This window comes from Syngnathus scovelli, chromosome 6 (genome assembly GCF_024217435.2).
Source record: "Syngnathus scovelli strain Florida chromosome 6, RoL_Ssco_1.2, whole genome shotgun sequence".
NCBI classification, from domain to species: Eukaryota; Metazoa; Chordata; class Actinopteri; order Syngnathiformes; family Syngnathidae; genus Syngnathus; species Syngnathus scovelli.
Window position 1 is genome coordinate 3,212,986 of NC_090852.1, and position 17,723 is coordinate 3,230,708.

General features: G+C 43.7%; 1 long non-coding RNA gene across 1 annotated transcript; it reads left to right on the plus strand.

The window, feature by feature from the left end:
* The first annotated feature begins 1,848 nt into the window (after window positions 1-1,848).
* On the plus strand, window positions 1,849-3,882 carry LOC137840394 (uncharacterized). The gene is made up of 2 exons (XR_011087014.1): window positions 1,849-2,390; window positions 3,323-3,882. It is a non-coding gene; the product is annotated as an uncharacterized lncRNA (long non-coding RNA).
* Window positions 3,883-17,723: the final 13,841 nt, after the last annotated feature.

Here is a 17,723-nt window from a genome sequence, read left to right on the forward strand (position 1 = left end):
ATCAAATGAATAGCCTGAACGCCACCACCTTTGTAATATTTGGTTATTTCAGGTCTTTTAATATAATTAACTTTTTCCTCCTTGTATAATCCAAATTTAATTGGTTTATTTTTTTTGATGGCTTTATTTGGGATAGAGATAGAGTATGCTGGGTAGATACATTGTGAAATGCTTTCCAACTTGGTCAGGAGGACACGTCACATAAGACTAAGAAAAAGCTATCGTGCATATGGTCTATTAATAGGCAGCATCCTTCAACGCACAATATGCCGAGGACTTGACGTAATTTGACGTAGTCGTCGTTGGCAGATGCAGTATCCCCATAAACCGAGAATAGTAGTCGGAGACCACGAAGTAGCTTCTTGTGTTGTGTTCGCAGAGATCAAGACCAATCCTTTTCCACGGACGACTTGCCAGCACTGTAGAAATAAGTGGCTCCTTGTTTTGGCTTCGTTTCATCTCCAGACACGTCTTGCATGACTCGACAATGATCTTGAGTTGCACAGGGAATCCAGGCCACCATACTGATGCTTTAACCCTATCCCTGCACTTTGTTAGCTCCTGATGTCCTTCATGTATCTTCTCTAAGATCTCTGCTCGCATTGTCTTTGGAACTATTATCCTTGCTCCTCTTATTAACAGTCCATCAGCTTCTGATAGCTCGTTTTTCACTTTTGCGTAGTTTCTAACATTTAGCGAAAGTTTGCTGTTGTACTCCGGCCAGCCTGACCTGATGAATTTAGCGACCAGTTGCTGTTGCCATTCTGATGCTCTCCATCTTTGCCGGCGATGCCGGAACTCCATGCAGCACTGTGGCTACGTAGCAGGCCACATTTTCATGTGTGTCCGCTTCGTTCATTACATGTGTTTGAGGGTTGCGGGACAGGGTGTCTGCCACGATGAAGGACATTTTCCGCTCTAGCATTGTATCTCAGGAGTCTCATCAATAAGCGCTGGCACCTCACAGGAACATTGTCTAAGCTTCGGCTGTTGACAAGTGGTAGCAATGGCTTGTGGTATGTCTCGAGTCTAAACTGGTCCAAGCCTCAGAGGTACTTATCAAATTTCTTACACGCCCAGACATTCTTTCTCAATCTGCGTGTAGTGCGTTTCTGCCTCTGTGAGATGCCTCGAGCAGTACGCAACAGGCTTCCATTCTTTTCCATGGAGCTGGAGGCGCACACCCCCGAGACCGTAGCTGCTCGCATCGGCTGACACAGCAGTGGGCTTGGCGACATCATAGAATGTGAGAGCTGGTGCAGTTAACATCTCGTTGATGCTCTGGAAAGCTGACCGCTGTGAGTGGCCCCACGTCCAAGCATTCTTACCCTAAAGGAGCTCGTAAAGTGGCTGACCTATTGTGGATAGGTTCAGGACATATCTTCCAAGATTGTTCACCATGCCAAGGACTATCTTTAACTCCTGCACATTTTTAGGTGGTGCTAGTTGGCAAATGGCTTCCACTTTTTCCGGGTCAGGCCTAACTCCTGTGTTGTCAATGAGGTGGCCCAGAAAGTGTAGCTGGCTCTGTCTGAACGAGCATTTGTCTTTGTTGAATTTCAGGCCTGCCACCTCGACACGCCTAAGGACCTTCTCCAGTTTCTCATCGTTTTCCTTCATTGTAGTTCCATAAACAAGACTGTCATCCATGAAAAGTTCCACATCATCCAGCCCCTGCAGAGTCTCAAACGTTTTCCGTTAGAAGATCTCAGGTACCCTGAAAATACCAAAAGGTAATCTTTTAAAGCAGTATCTGCCGAAGGGTGTGATGAACGTTGTCAATTTGCAGCTTCCAGGTGCAGTGGAATCTGGCAAAATCCACTCGCAGCATCCAGGGAAGAGAACACAGCTGCTCCATCCAACTTGGCTGTTATTTCATCAGCAATGGGCAGGACATATCGCTTTCTTTTTACAGACTCGTTTAACCTCTTCAGGTCAACGCATATTCTTGCTTTGCCTGTGTTTTTTTAGAACAGGTACCATGGGCGCACACCATTCAGTCGGTTGCGTCACCCGTTCAATAACGGCAGATTTCTCCATCCTGTGTAGTTCCTCTTTTACTTTGTCAAAAAGAGGGAAGGGCACGCGGCGGGCGGTGTATGGTGTCGCATCGTCCTTCAGCTGGATTTTTACAGGATCCGTTTTTAGTGTGCCGTGCTCACCAAAAGCTTGCTGAAAGCCATGGATAACTTGTGTCACACCATCCACTCGCCGTACAAGGTTCATTTTTATAGACAGAGGTCTGCTCAGTAAATTACTGACACTTGGGCCTCACACCACATACGCATCCAGAAGGTAGTTCTTTCCCTTGTAGTGGATGGTTGCATTGATGCGACCCAGGCACCATAGCCCACCTCCAGGACTATCGAGGAGAATTTTGGCTGGTAGGGGTGAGTTTCTGGAATTAATCCTCATATGCTGACATCTGCTCCCGTATCGATTTTGAACTCCATCTCAGTGGAATCCATCTTGAGCTGCACTGTCGTCTGTCCTTTTTCCTCTGCAGGGTTCACCGAGCCCAAGTAAAAAGACATCTGGTCTTTCTGTTCAATCTCTGTAATTTCCATTGTCAGACTTGTTGTGGCAAATCTTTGCCCAATGGCCTGTTTTGTGGCAGTGGTTACATGTAGACCCCAATGCAGAGCATCTCTCTTCTTTACCATGTGGTGCTTTTCCACATCTCCCACATTTATTATAACTCTCCCGTAATCCTTGTCCAGCTTTGTCGTGGGACGAAAACGCTCAAAACATTGCCTCCAGTTCGTTTCTGACAGCCTAGGCGAGTGGGTGTGACAAGTGGTGTTAAATACATGTGTGGCTCAGTGGTAAAGTGTCTTGCTCAAGGACACTTCGACACGGTCACCGGGTTGCAGATCGAGCCCACAACCTTAGAGTTGAGAGGCGAACACTCAACCACTGAGCCACGCATGTATTTGACACCACTCGTCACGCCCACTCGCTTCGGCTGTCAGAAACGAAGTTGAATAAACTAAGGTTGTGGGGTCGATCCTCAACCCTGGTGAATATGTCGAAGTGTTCTTGAGCAAGACCCCAATTTGCCAGTGTGGACCTGGCAGCGCCTTGCATGGCAGCAGCCTCCCATTGGTCTAAGAGTGTGTGTGAAGCATTATAAAACGCTTTGTACACCATGTGATGTACATACAAAATAAAGCAATACAAGTAATAAATAATAAATATAAGTGCAGTCAATTTACAATTTAACTTACATTCAGATAACCAACATTTATAAGTATGAACCAATATTCTGCGTGCATGTACTTTGAATGTTAGATTAAACTAGTGGTAAACTTGTTGTTCACAGTCACCATAACCTTCTAAGCTCACAAGATTTTTGGGACCAAGGATGAGAGATGGGCTGTTTTGGCGACATGTGTGCAGGAGGTCGCAGCCCAGATGGATGGAGAAGCAGGAGACGGGGAACCAGTGGCGCACGAGAAGATGTTGATAAGGGAAGTCGAAGACCTCAACTCACATTCTCTTTAGAATTGTTTCCTTGTTAGGCAATGTTAGGGTTTTCCAGGTTATCTTTATTGTAGGATTATGTTGGAATGTAGACTATAATGATTAACCAATCTGGTCTTGCTCTCACAACGCAGTAAAATAAAGTGGTTGCATTCTCTGCTTGATTGACCAGCTGTAGAGGAAGCAATCAAAGTTGTTCTGTTTCCCACAACATCGTAAAACACACCCTGCTCTGATTTGACCAGAGGCCGGGGGTTCACCAAACCTGTCCACTCTCACCCCCACTCTGTTTCTCCTAATAAATATGCCCTTGCAGGAGGGAGAGTTTTAGACCTCCATTCGATCATCGCTGCACACACAGCGACAAATGGACTCTCCACCTGCAGGTGTCTAAAAGGACTTACTTGTCTCCCGTGTGGTTCTTGCAAAATAAGTTGGAGTGAGCGAATCTCTAACAGGCAACTACTATATAAATGTGAGGATTGCAAGTGTTACAATATCACTTTCTGACATCGCCATTCGTGAGTGTGAACCCCATGAGGATAGAAAGTGGTCCATGTGCTAACTTTTGTGCATTTTCCTGAAACCAGAGCATAACAACAAAGAATTCTAGCCACCTTGTGTGTTAGGGTTTTCCAGGTTATCTTTATCGTAGGATTATGTTGGAATGCAACCTGTAATAAATAACCTAGCTGGATTAGTTTTGTGCTTATGTTGGAATGCAACAGGTAATAAATACCCTACCTTGTCCTCTTTATCACAAGGTCGTAAAACATCCCCTGACATGTTTAGACTAGAGGACAAGGGCTTTCTAACCAGCCTACTCATACCCCCACTCTGTTTCTCTTAATAAATATCCTCTTGCAGGAAGGAGAGTTCAGACCTCCATTCGAACATCGCTGCACGCACAGCGACGAATGGACTCTCCACCTGCAGGTGTCTAAAAGGACTTAGTTGTCTCCCATGTGGTTCTTGCAAAATAAGTTGGAGTGAGCAAATCTCTAACATTTTGTGTGATATCTTATCATATATATTCTAGTGCACTGCAATACATTTTCACTTCAGAAGGGAAAACTGAGTTGAAACTGAGTTGAAAACTAGAAGATATGCCAGCAACCAGAACATATGTATACCATTAAAATGCTATTTAAATTACATTAATGCTGTCCTTCACCATCAGTAAAACTGAGAATCTGCTGTTAGGCAATTACAGTATGGATTATAAAGCGCACCTTCATAGAATTTTTTATTTTAGAAATGTTTTCATATATAGGGCACACCAGATTAAAAGGTGCATAGAATAGAAGCTACTGCATCAAACTGGGGTTGATTAGGGTTGCGTTATGCATACACTAGATGGAGCTATGCTAAACGGAATGTCAACCCAGTCAATGAGGTAAAAAAAGTCCAACTCCCATTCCATATTAAAGTGATACGCTTTGGTTGATGGTCATAAACTTTCTTTGGTTTAAAAGAAAAATGCGAGTGCATGCGTTGATGCGTAATGCCTTGATTAGCTTGTTAGCTTGGGCTTCGGGTTTGTGTATGTGCAGCCAAACCTGCTGCGGTGAGGGGGTCTGGTCACGGTCTATTGCGCATGTGTGGTTCACTGTGATTGCCTCCAGACAGGCTTACCTTTATGTCAATCAAGCGATGGGATGGATTCTAGCTTATTGAAAAAAAAAAAAATCTAAAAATGTCATGCGATCGACCATCACTTTGGTGATGCCCCTGGCGACGGTTGCCGTAATGCTGAAAGTGATGCAACCTTGTAATTTACTAGTCATACTGAAATGTACTGAAACATTTTGGCAGAGCGCTGTGTACAACCAGTATGAATCAACAAATTTATCAATTGATCCATATATAAGGTGCTCTACATTATAAGGCGCACTGTGGTTTTTGGAGTAAATTATAAAGCTTTTAAGTGCGCTCTATAGTGTGGGAAATACGACAATTTAGTTTAACAGACTTAATTAATATCAATTAACAGCTTAATATTGCCTGACTAGCATTCTGTCACAGCTCTGTGTGGAAATCAATCCATCCTTACAGAGTTAACTAAACCACAAGTTTGGAAATTCCAATAATTTCTTGACAACATTCACATATAAAATTAGGATCTAAATCAGGGGTGTCAAACTCATTTTTTTCGCGGGCCGTATTGTAGTCATAGTTTCTTTCGGAGGGCCATTATGACTGTCAACCCAAATAAATGTATGAGCACCTCATATTATATCTTTATATAATCTATAATCTAATTTATATAAGCTACAAAACAGACTGACAAATAACTCGTTTTCAAATCAGACGAGTAAAAAACTAAGTAAAAACTGGTCAAATATTTAAAAAAAAGATATTTTTAAAAGTGAAGACAATTTGCTATTCTAGTAATGAGACGGATTTGATGCACAATTTGTCTTCGCGGGCCACATAAAATGATGTGGCGGGCCGTATCTGGCTCCCGGGCCTTGAGTTTGACACCTGTGATCTAAATCAATAAATATTTACCCAAATGGGAAAAACTCTCAAACACTGGCAAAACTATGATTATGACACCAACAGAGTCAAGGTGGATAATGTTCATGGTGTTGCAGCACCATGTCTTCAGTATTTTATCATTGCGGCACCCCTGTCCTGTTTTTTCGATCCAATATTATTATAAACCAACTTGTAAGGGTGCTATTCTGTGGAAAATAACCCATCTCCCCAAATGGTGACAAAATAATGAAAAAAATGGTACTTATTCCAACATAGATACCGTATTTTCCACACTATAAGGCTCACCTAAAAACCTCCAATTTTCTCAAAAGCCGACAGTGCGCCTTATAATCCAGTGCGCCTTATATATTTACCAATATGGATTCGTGGATGAGGACTAATTTATTAAAGTAAGCTTTACGTGTTTATTTTGTGTGTTGTGTGATATTAACGTTTGAGCAACCCTGAGTTATTGATATATTGTTATTGTTTTTACTATTTCGAGTGTTACTATATTGTGATTACATTAACGTTTGAGCAACGTTGAGTTATTTATTCTATGCACTTTATAATCCGATGCGCTTTATACCGTAATTTTCAGACTAAAAGTTGCTTCGGAAATAGGTCACATGAGCCATAAAATGCACAATAACGTGAAAAAAAACATATATAAGTCGCTCCGGAGTATAAGTCGCATTTTGGGGGAAATTTAAATTCCAACACCAAGAACAGACATGAACGAGCAACAACGGGCTAAACGATAGGTATGCTAACGTGACATAAACACAAACGAAGAGCTGAGAACGGGCCTGACGTAACATTCTATCACGTCTCGTCCCCAACTGCTCCACTATGTGTCTGTTGTCTTGGTTTCTGTCTGTGTGCTCGCCCCTCCCCTCCTGTGTGCCCATGATCAGTGTGATTATTCCCACCTGCCTCTCGTTACCTGTCGTGTATATAAGTCCTGTCTGCCCCTCACTCCCTGTCGGATCATTGGTTGTGGTTGTTCGGTGTTGGATTTACGTTGTGTGTTCCTGTCATGAGGTCTTTTTGGTTCCTGTTGTCGTCCGGTCTTGCTGTCGTCATGTCCTGATGTCGTCTGGTTTCACGTCCCGGTCAGTCATTCATGTTATTGTGGTTACGTCGTGTCAGTTTGCTTTTTTTGAGTTCACCAATAAACCCTGGTCCAAGCTGCACTTGGTCGTCCTGCTCCATGCTCCACCCGACCGTGACACATTCAGAGTTATTAAAAAAAACTATTACATAAATAACACGTTTATAAAACCATCGGTGTCACTCCAATTCATTAAATCCATCGATCGTCCTTTGTCAACAATGGGTGCGCGCCGCTGACGGCGCTTGCACTTCAAAATATTCCACAGGCCCATATAACGATATATAAATTATATATCAAATAACTATTATATAAGCAATAATATTATCAAACCATCTGTGCCACTCAAAATCATTAAATCCATCGATCAAATTCCTCGTCCTTTGTCAACAACGCCGCGCGTGCGCCCTGACGTCAGCCTCGTCGTTATTCCACAGATCTAGTATATAACTATATTGTAGCGTTAACAAAGTACAAGGATAGATGTGAGTTTGGTAAACGGCTCTTTATTTAACAAAACAAACTTCCAGGCGTGTGACGGCGTGGACTTCCAGCCACGGAGGTGGAAGAGAGATCCATAGAATAGGACCGGGCGTGGGTAAAAGTCATGACCGAGCCCCATCCACCGTCCCCGGACAGCCACCCGGCCGAGTGTCGGCCCCCGACTTCTATCCACGGAGGTGAAAGAGAGCGCCGTAGAGTAGGACCGGGCGTGCGTAGAAGCCATAATAGTTTTTCAAACCTTCTGTGTCACTCCAAATCCTTAGATCCTTCAAACTCTTCGTTCTCCGTGTCACTTAGAAACAAAGCCGCTAATGATGCCGGTAGTACGTGGGGCCCTTCGTCATATTCGTCATCCCGTGATCAATCTTTGTCCTTTTTGTAAACAACCGCCGCGCCACGCCGCGCTGCTGACGTCACTTGAAAATCAAATTACAGTAATCCCTTGCTACATCGCGGTTCGTTTATCGCGGTTTCACTTTTTTTTTTTTTTATTAAAAATTCACACATAAGTCGCTCCTCATTATAAGTCCCCCCCCCCCCCAAACTATGAAAAAAAAATGCGACTTATAGTCCGAAAATTACGGTATATGGACAAAGTTTTAAAATGGGCCATTCATTGAAGGTGCACTTTATAATCCGGTGCGCCTTATAGTGTGGAAAATACGATAGTTAATAGTAGTTTACGTTGCTCAAGTACAGAAAAGTTAGCTTGATGACTGGCTCCTTAGCTAGCTACTTACTCACTTCAACCTCATAAAGTCTATTCTTCATGGAAGCCTGTACTTTCCGTTTCAGACCTGCCAGCACACTAACACAACTCTATTAGAGTTGTAGGATTTCCGACCTATTTTCACTCTTATTGTGTTTACATGCTACTTGCAGCGCCTTGGACATGGAAGTGAGGTGTTGGAATATTGTGATGTCACACTAGCCATCCCCATAAAACGGCAAAGCAATATGCTTGCACGACCATGTACCATGCATCAGTATTGTGTTAGAGCCAAACACAGCTTTCAGAATTATGGTAAAAAAGTTCTACTTTGGTTTTACTGGACCATTATATTTTCCAAACATGTGGGAACATATATTAGAGTCCTAAGGTTGAACTTTAAGAACAAATTAGTTCAATCAGGATTAACACAAAGGTTTCAGGTTTCCACTAGAAAGCATAAAAAATGTGAGAAAAGCATACAAGAACAAGTTAACTGTTCGAGGTTAATCAGAGGCACTTCAAATTGCAGTGGTGGGCACCGTCCTTGACCCACGTGGATCCAGCCTGTCCCTTGTTGGCGAGAGACAATCAGGGTTCAGATTATAATTTGCAAGTCACAAGCAAGCAAGGCTGCTCGCTGCAGAACCACTGGGTGGAGCTGCTCCAGAAACAGTCCAGCCCACCAGAATCAATCCCGACATTTTCCACCAAAGACAGCCCCGCCAACTTCTCATTTATTTATTTATTTATTTATTTATTTATTTATTTATTTATTTATTTATTTTACATTATCGCAAATGAATCGAGTTACAATCTAGTTGAGCAATTCTCAAAGGTTTGAATGCATTGTCTCTCAATTTCCTTCGATTCTCATGGACCAATCAAGATGAGGGATTTGCAGCGGATTACCCCCCTCGAAGACACTGCCAGGACAATCGAGGGCACCCCCTGCAGCTATTCGCTTTGAATTGGACATCCACTTTTTCTTTAATTTTTTTTACATTATGTATTTTATGTGCCCTCTCTGCATCCATTGCAGCCTGGTGATCCTGAAAGGGGGATCCTCCCATCTGTGGTCCCTTCTCAAGGTTTCTCATTTTTCCCTTAGTAGGGTTTTTTTGAGTTTTTCCTTGCCCTCTTGGGAGCTTAAGATCAGGGGATGCTTTGAGAATAATTGCCAATTTGTTTTGTATATGTGAAGCCCTTTGAGACTGCTTGTGATTCAGGGCTATGTAAATAAATTTGACTTGACTTGACTTGAATAGTTTAATGACCCATAATGAACTGTTCAATACATGCCTGATGTTTTTCTAAATTACGGACCCTTCCAAGCGCGTCTAAGAATGCTGAATGCTTGATTATATCTTATGTTTTGCCTAATGCTTGATGTGACGTCGTATGTTGCCTAACGCTAGACGCCAGCCTTGGATTATTGTAGAAAGTTCTGGACAGAGGGAAATGTTTTGCCTAACAAAGAAAAGATATGGTTGGAAGCATGATTAACTGAGAATGTGACGAAAGTAAGTAAATGCACAGAATGTGTAAAGAATAAACAAATGCATGGTGTGTGGTGAGTAAAAGCTTGGCACGGAAAACTTTGCATGGAAATAGTCAGGAAACATTAAACAAATTATATATAATAAAGTATTAATGAAATTGCTAAATGCAGCATGATCACAAGTTCACGTCGCGGCTAACAGTTTATGTCACACCCAAAAGTTCATGTAATTCTGGACAAAATGACAAATTGGCAGGATGATGAATGGATGATGTGCGACAGAGGGTGGAGTGGATGTATGCAGAAGGTTGGTTGTGCAAGAATGGAGGAAAATGTTTACAGGAAGTATACTTGGAGATAAAACCAGCAGAGGTGCCAGAGGGAGAGTGACATGGGAAGAATGGGCAAGAACCCGGCCAAAGGGTGGTCACCAAGGCCGAAAGACTGGATGGAAAACCAACAGCCCACACCAAGTCAACCCCCTCACACACTGAATCGCCCCTCACCGCACCAACCCCCCATGGAATCAGCTCCCACCGCATCAGCACCCACTCCCATGGAATCAGCTTATCAAACTTGCCCCCACCCCCATGGAATCCTCACTCATCAAACTCGAGAATCCCCCCCCCACCCCCACCCCCACGGCATGTGCGACTGAATATAAGCTGACCAACTTTGAACATTGATTTTTCTGAATGGGGACTGCCTGCTCTTGAGCATTGTCGCACGAAAAGCCCAGCGCTGTATTGTATTTTTCCTGAAAACAGAGCTTTCCAAACAAGAATTGTGATTGAACTCAACCAACCTGTGTAAGTGTAATTTTTGTTTCGGCGTCTTATTCATTTCCCAAAACTGAAAAAAGAAAACGAGCACACAGTGAGTGAATTGGATAACAGGTGAATGGCTATGGCTCTTGCCGTGAGGCGTGGATAGCGCGCTTCCCAAATTGTGGACCAAATCCAACAGTCATCATACTGTCTTTCCAGCCAATCATATCGCAGAACAACAACGGAAGTGCTTTACCACATAAACACCACCATCCCAATTACTTTACTGGTTCTTTTATCACAGACAAATTATTTAGGTTGACATGTTTCGGCGTGTACTTCCGCCTTCATCAGAGTATCACTGGTGTAGTTGTGACACATCTTTATCAGCTGATGAATGAAGGCGTGGCTCACCTGTCAGATTTGACAGGTGAGTCATGCCCTCTGCTGTCCGTTCACCCCTCCAGAATCCTGCTCCAGGTGGTAGAGAGCATGAAAGTTCCCTCGTCTCTGTTGATGGTCCTCGGGGCCCGCTTGCGGATCTCGATGGCCTCCCTGATCCAACGCTGATGTTTGTTTTCTTCGGTGCGGATGACTCTGGCCTTTTCCCAGTCCATGATGTGATTTTCTCTTTTGCAGTGGTCGGTGATGGCTGACTTGTAGTGTTCCTGTTCTGCTTGTTGTTTTATTGCTTTTGTTTGTCTTGTTGCTGTCTCCTTCTCACACTCCTTCTTGTGTTCTGTTTTTCTTGTAATAAAGTTCCTCCCTGTCTCTGCGATGTATCATTTATTGCATGATTTGCATGGGATCTCGTATATGGAGTTGCATTTGTTTTCCGGGTGGCTTCTGTCCTTTGGGTGAACCAGTATGTGACGCAGTGTTGTATTTTCTCATGGTTCATGGATGCGTTCCGTAATCCCTCTCACGTACGGCAACATCGCCATTCCTCTGTGTTCTTGTTTACTTGTTTGTTTTTTCTTTCCCCCCTGTGTTGTGTTGTTTTTGACCTGTCCTGCACCTTTAGTTATTGCCCATTGTGGATACTGACGTCTTTTAAGATTCAAGAATTTTTTTTTTCACCATGTTTGGGCGTGCCAAACAAGGAATTTGACTTCGGTACATCACAGCCTCTGTTCAACATTTAGGTGACTAACAACACTCAGGACGTGTGAAACATGACAAATATTCTCAGACACCCCGTGATCTTAAACTCCCGAGAGGGCAAGGAAAAACTCAAAACTCCAACTAGGAAAATGAGAAACCTTGAGAAGAGACCACGGATGGGAGGATCCCTCTTCCAGGATGACCAGGCTGCAATGGATGCAGAGAGGACACATAGTACAAATAGTGTAGACAATTCAAAAAAGGTGTGGGGATGTTATTGCACAGCAGTGACTCTGAGACTCTATTAGTGGTGTGAGTTCATCAGAGCAACAGCCTGGGGAAAGAAACTGTCTCTGTGTCGCTGGTTTTGGCGTACAGAGCTCTATAACGCCGTCTGGAGGGGAGTAGTTCAAACAGACTGCAACCTGGGTGAGACGGGTCTGTAGAGATGTTACTTGCACGTTTCCTGGTCCTGGACAGGTACAAGTCTTGGATAGATGGGTGGTTGATCCCAATTATCTTTTCTGCAGTCCTGATTGTTCGTTGCAGTCTGTGCTTGTCTTGTTTGGAGGCCGATCCAAACCAGACAGTGATGGAGGTGCAGAGGACAGACTGGATGATGGCAGTGTCGAAAGGTTTTCAGTAGCTCCCGCGGCAGGTTGAACTTCTTGAACTGTCTCAGGAAGTACAGCCTCTGCTGGGCCTTCTTCCGGACAGAGTCTATGTGGCCAATCGATTTCAGGTCTATAGTCATTCAAACCTGAGATGGCGGGCTTCTTGGCCACTGGAACGATGGTGGAGCTCTTGAAGCACGAGGGCACCTCACACAGCTCCAGGGAACGGGTGAAGATCCGTGCAAAGGTGGATGCCAGCTGTTCAGCACATGCTTTCAAGCAGGAAGGTGACACGCCGTCTGGGCCCGGTGCCTTCCTGATCTTTTGTCTCCGGAACATCTGGCGCACTTCCTCCTGACGGATCTGGAGTGCGGGCGCGGCCTCTGCAAGAGAGAGACTAGGTGACAACGGTGATGGAGGTGTGGACAAAGCGGTTGTGGGGGGAGGTGAGTATGTTGATTGTGCTGCAGGAGGTCCTATTGTGTGGGAGGACCGATCAAACCTGCAGTAGAACCTGTTTAGCTGGTTTGCAAGCCTTGGGCTCTCCACAGGATGGGGGGTTCATTTCTTGAAGCCCGTGATGCTCTGCAGACCTTTCCACACTGTTAAGGGATCAGGATTAACTGTCACGCCCGTGCCAGAGGACGGTCAGCCGGCAACTTCCCTCAGCCACACCCCTTCATTACCGCAATGACTGTCACCTGCTCCCTCATGTATTTAAACCCTGTCCGCATGTTTCCTCTCCGTCGGTGTATCCTGTTTCTTCCCGTTTGTGTCTGTTGTGTCTTCGCCGGGTCTTATGTGTAGGCTCACGGTCAGAACCTCTTCCTGGTCTGCGCTGTCCGTGAGCCTCTTTCCGCCGGTTCCTTTGTTCACCTTCCCCTTTCCCTTCAATAAATCCTGGTTCAAGCTGCATTTGGTCGCCCTGGCTCAACTCAATCCTGACATTGACAGAGAGGTGTCTCTCCAGGCTCTCCCTGTAACACCTCCTGGGTTTCCCGACCTCTCGGTTCAGTGTGTTTCTGCCTGTAGGCCTCCTCCTTGACTTTTTGCAGCCTCCTGAGGTTCGGTGTAAACCAAGGTTTGTCGTTGTTGTACGTGCAAAAGGTCTTAGTCTGCACACACAGATCCTCACAAAAACTAATGTATGATGTGACAGTGTTAGTGAGTTCATGCAGGTCTGAAGTTGCAGCTTCAAAAACACCCCAATCGGTGCAGTCAAAGCAGGCTTGGAGGTCCTGCCTTGACTCCACTGTCCACTTCCTCACAGTCCTCACCACAGGATTATAAGTTTTTAGTTTCTGCCTGTAGGCCGGGATCAGATGAAGTGCGTGTTGCATGTGTTTTTCTTCCTGTGTTCTGTCCTCCGGGTCCGTGATTATTGTTGTGCGTTTGTGTAATGTTCTGACTACAGACAATTTATGTATAGTGGGGTGTTCAGATGTCCAGAGGAGGTATTGGTCGGTGTGTGGGGGTTTTTTGTGTACTTTTATTTTGATATCTCCGTTGTCTGTGTGGTGTATGTTGATTTCTAGAAAGGCTATGGATCGATCTGTTTCCTCTTCGTGAATGAATTTGTTATTGCCGGTGGTGTCTATGGTGTTGAGATGGTCTGTGAGGTGTTGTGTATGTCCTGTTTTTACTTTTTCCAGAATGTCATCTACATAGTGTTTCCATAATGTGAGTTTGTATATTTCCGGGGCTGTTGAGAGTGTTTCTGTATTGGAAGTATGTGGAAGTGGCGATGAAATGGAGTCGTTGAGTGATGTCCTGTCCTGTTAAATTTGTGTGTTTCTTGAGTGTCCTGTTTGCTAATAATCTGTCATGTACTATGTGCATGGTGGCCTGTGTGGGTGTGAAGAGTGAAATGACATCATGTGATATGAACATTTCATCTTTCTGTACTTTTATGTTGGTGAATTCTGTGGCAAGTTGTTTTGAGTTTTTGCAGTGTTGATCTGTGAGTCCTAGTAGTGGTTTTGTTATTTCTGTGAGTGCTTTTGAAAGGTTGTAGGTAACCATTTGGCCAAATGGTGTGGAAACATTCTTGCTTCGTTAGTCATCGAAAATGCTCTGAAGAGGGGCGTTTTTTTTGTCCTTCAAATGCTGCACCGATGGCCGTATTCCTTTTGTCTTTTTTTACTGAGTGTACCACTATAAAACTAAAAAAATGACAGTGTACACATGTTTTTGTTAGTGTACATATGTTTTTGTTATTGTATATAAGTTGTTTTGTGTTATTCGGGCAAATAAATGCGTTTGCTATACAGACACCATGTTTGTGTCATATGTTACGACACAAATGACCCCCCTGTAATATCTCTGGGTCCTGTTAAAGAACAAAAGAAGGATGCCTCGTCTGGATGTGTTGATCGTCTTGTACTTTATTGCCAACTCCGCACTCGCAACACTGTTCTCTGTTGTACATCAACCCCTCGCCACCGGGGGCGCTACACATACATGGCACAGTATATTCAGATCTGCTGTGAACATTACATCACTCTTTTCTTTTCTTTTTTTTTTTTTTAAACAATAGACAACCCTGAATGCAGTTTTTGAAACAATAGACAAACTTGAATGCAGTTTTCCTTATAGATTCTTTACTGCTAATTTGTTCGTAGTAATACCTGAAAACAAACCTCTATAGTGGGACAACACAGCTTAATATTTTGTTCATAAACCCTGCTCCAATAAAACAGTTTACATGGCATCAAACCTCACTTCCAAATTTAGTTTAAACGTTTTCAGTGTATGCAAAAATTCAAGATTACTCGTAATCATGAAGATACGAAGGAGGACGTCTATTGTGTTGCGACGGATATCGAGGAGGTGGGGTGTCCTCAGCAGGTACGTTGCGGCTATGGACGGAGTCTGGCGGAGCGTTCTGCAACTCGGCATGTATCTTTTTGAAGAAGGATAAGTTCCTTGTGATGGAGTGTCAATCTTTTGTTGCTGTAATCATTGTGCCTTTGATCTTTGAAATTTTGTATGGTTCAGTGTTGTAGGGTGTGGTAAGCTTGTTGTGCTTGGGCTGATGGTAAAGCACTGTGTCACGTGGGGTGAAGGTGCTAGGTGCTGCATGACGACGTGTGTCAGCATAGCAGCATGATCTTTTGCTCTGATTGTGCGATCTGAGCTGATGACTGTGGCTGTGGCTGTGGGAACTTTTGTGATCTTTCGTTGGAACAACAGTTCTGCTGGTGAAGCATCTGTAGTGCTGTGTGGTGTGGAACGATATTCCCTGAGTAAGGTGTTGAGATGTCGTTTCCAAGGAATGTTCAGAGTTCCTGAGACACGGATGCTCTTGCCTAGTGTGCACATAAAACGCTCGGCAGTGGCGTTAGCTTGAGGCCACAGTAGTGTGATCTTGCGATGGTGGAAGCCTAAATAAGTTGCAAGCTTCGCAAACTGGTCATCATTAAAAGGGGGACCATTGTCCGTCATAAGGACCCTTGGAATGCCAAAAGTGGAAAACACTTTTGTCCATGACTGTGTTAGCACAAGTTGAGTTTACTTGTATGTACATTGTGAACTATGTTTTGTCACCGTGGGATAGTGGGAACGTAATTTTGATCTCTTTGCGTGTCTTGGCATGTGAAGAAATTGACAATAAAGCAGACTTTGACTTTGACTTTGAACTTCAACCACTGGGTACCGGTAATCATCTACAATAACCAGCAGATATTCTCCAGTGGGAAGAGGTCCATAAAAGTCTGCACTCGTGCTGTGCCAGGGAGCTTCGGGCAGCTCTGACATCTGTAATGGCTCCATGTGAGTAACTGGTGTGTTTGCCTGGCAAGCTATACAGTTGTTGACCATGGCCTCTGTTTGCTGGTCTATGTTTGGGAACCACACTTTTGTTCTGAGAAGTTATTTTGTTTTTATTATTCCCTGATGTCCCTCGTGTGCGAGCTGTAGGGACTCTGTTTTGTAGGGTCGAGGGGATGACGATTCTTGTGTTTCTCAGAATGATGTCATCAGCGGTAAGTTAAAGGTTGCTGGTATCAACAATGTTGCTGTGATCGTGTGTGTCTTTAACTCAAAGTGAGTATATACATTTCATTGTTGCTACTCTCCACTGTTGTGCCGTTTGTCCGATCGCGGTTTGCTAAGTGCGCGCGCCGTTTGATTGACAGCTTCGGCGCGCTCATAATCGACTGAGTATGTTGCTGTGATCGTGTGCGTCTTTGACACAAAGTGAGCATATACATTTCATTGTTACTACTGTTCACTGTTGTGTCATTTGTCCGATCGCGGTTTGCTTCGTGTGCGCGCCGTTTGATTGACTGCTCCGGCGCGCTCCTTTAAGTTTGCCTCACATCGTATGAGTAGCCATTACGCAGCAGCACGGCGACTAACGGTCGCCAGCAAATTTTTTTGTTGTCTCGATCGATGACTTATGTTTGGTGTGTTGCCGAGTGTATTTCAATTGTATTTATTTATTATCATTTTTTTGCCAATAATTCAGTCAAGCAATTATAACTGAACCATGTCTTCCCTCCTGTGTTCTGACCGACACCCGGGGGCAAAAAGAGCATAACCATCCGAGTCAACAGTCCTCAGGCTCCCCAACAATAGCGGTAGCAGTTTGCATTATTTTATTGCAATGTTTTTCCTTACTCAGATTTGTTTCAAGACTACAGTTACAGTTAGACTTTACTTTGATGGTTAATGCAGTTATTGCAATTTTGTTGTTTTATCACTGTAGATTGGTTTATTTAAATTTGAAAAACCTGAAGCCATTCATTTACAAATGTGATTGCACTTTAGTTTACATATTTAAATGTTTAGATATTAAGATGTGATATACAGTTTTTGCATGATTTGAATAAGGCAAAATAACGGGCTTTTTCTCTCGAATATATTGTTATAATCATTTGTTCAGATGTACTGTAATTATAAAAATTTAATTTGGTGTCCAAAAAGTCTTTTTTCAAACTTGAGTCTTGAAAAAGAGGGGGTCGTCCTATAATCAGGGTCGTCTCATATCCGGGCCATTACGGTGTGTGTAATTAGAGCTATACAATTGCAGCGTATAAGGGTGGTTTTTACTTAGGTTAGATGAGCGAAGGGCCCCGTTGCTTACAAACAAAAATGTTGATTCTATGGTCAAACTTTACAGTATTTTTGAAAGACACAGGTTACAAACCTAGTGTTCGAGAGCGCATTTCTTCTGTAGAAGTCCGAGGGGTCCGACTTCCCACATTTGTATCGCCTTCGACACGTAAATGACGCTTTGGCGTCAAGCTTCCCGTCATTGTAGGCCCCTCGTGATTGAAGCAAGACGGCAGCCGTATTACGTTGCCATCGTTACCAGGCTCTGATACCCGCGGAGAGCAATGAGAGCTTCTCAAACAAACAACTTTTATTGTTTGTATTGACGAATACATTGGAGTACATTACCTCTATATCGTGGATTATTGCTTTGTCGACGGTTCTGATAACA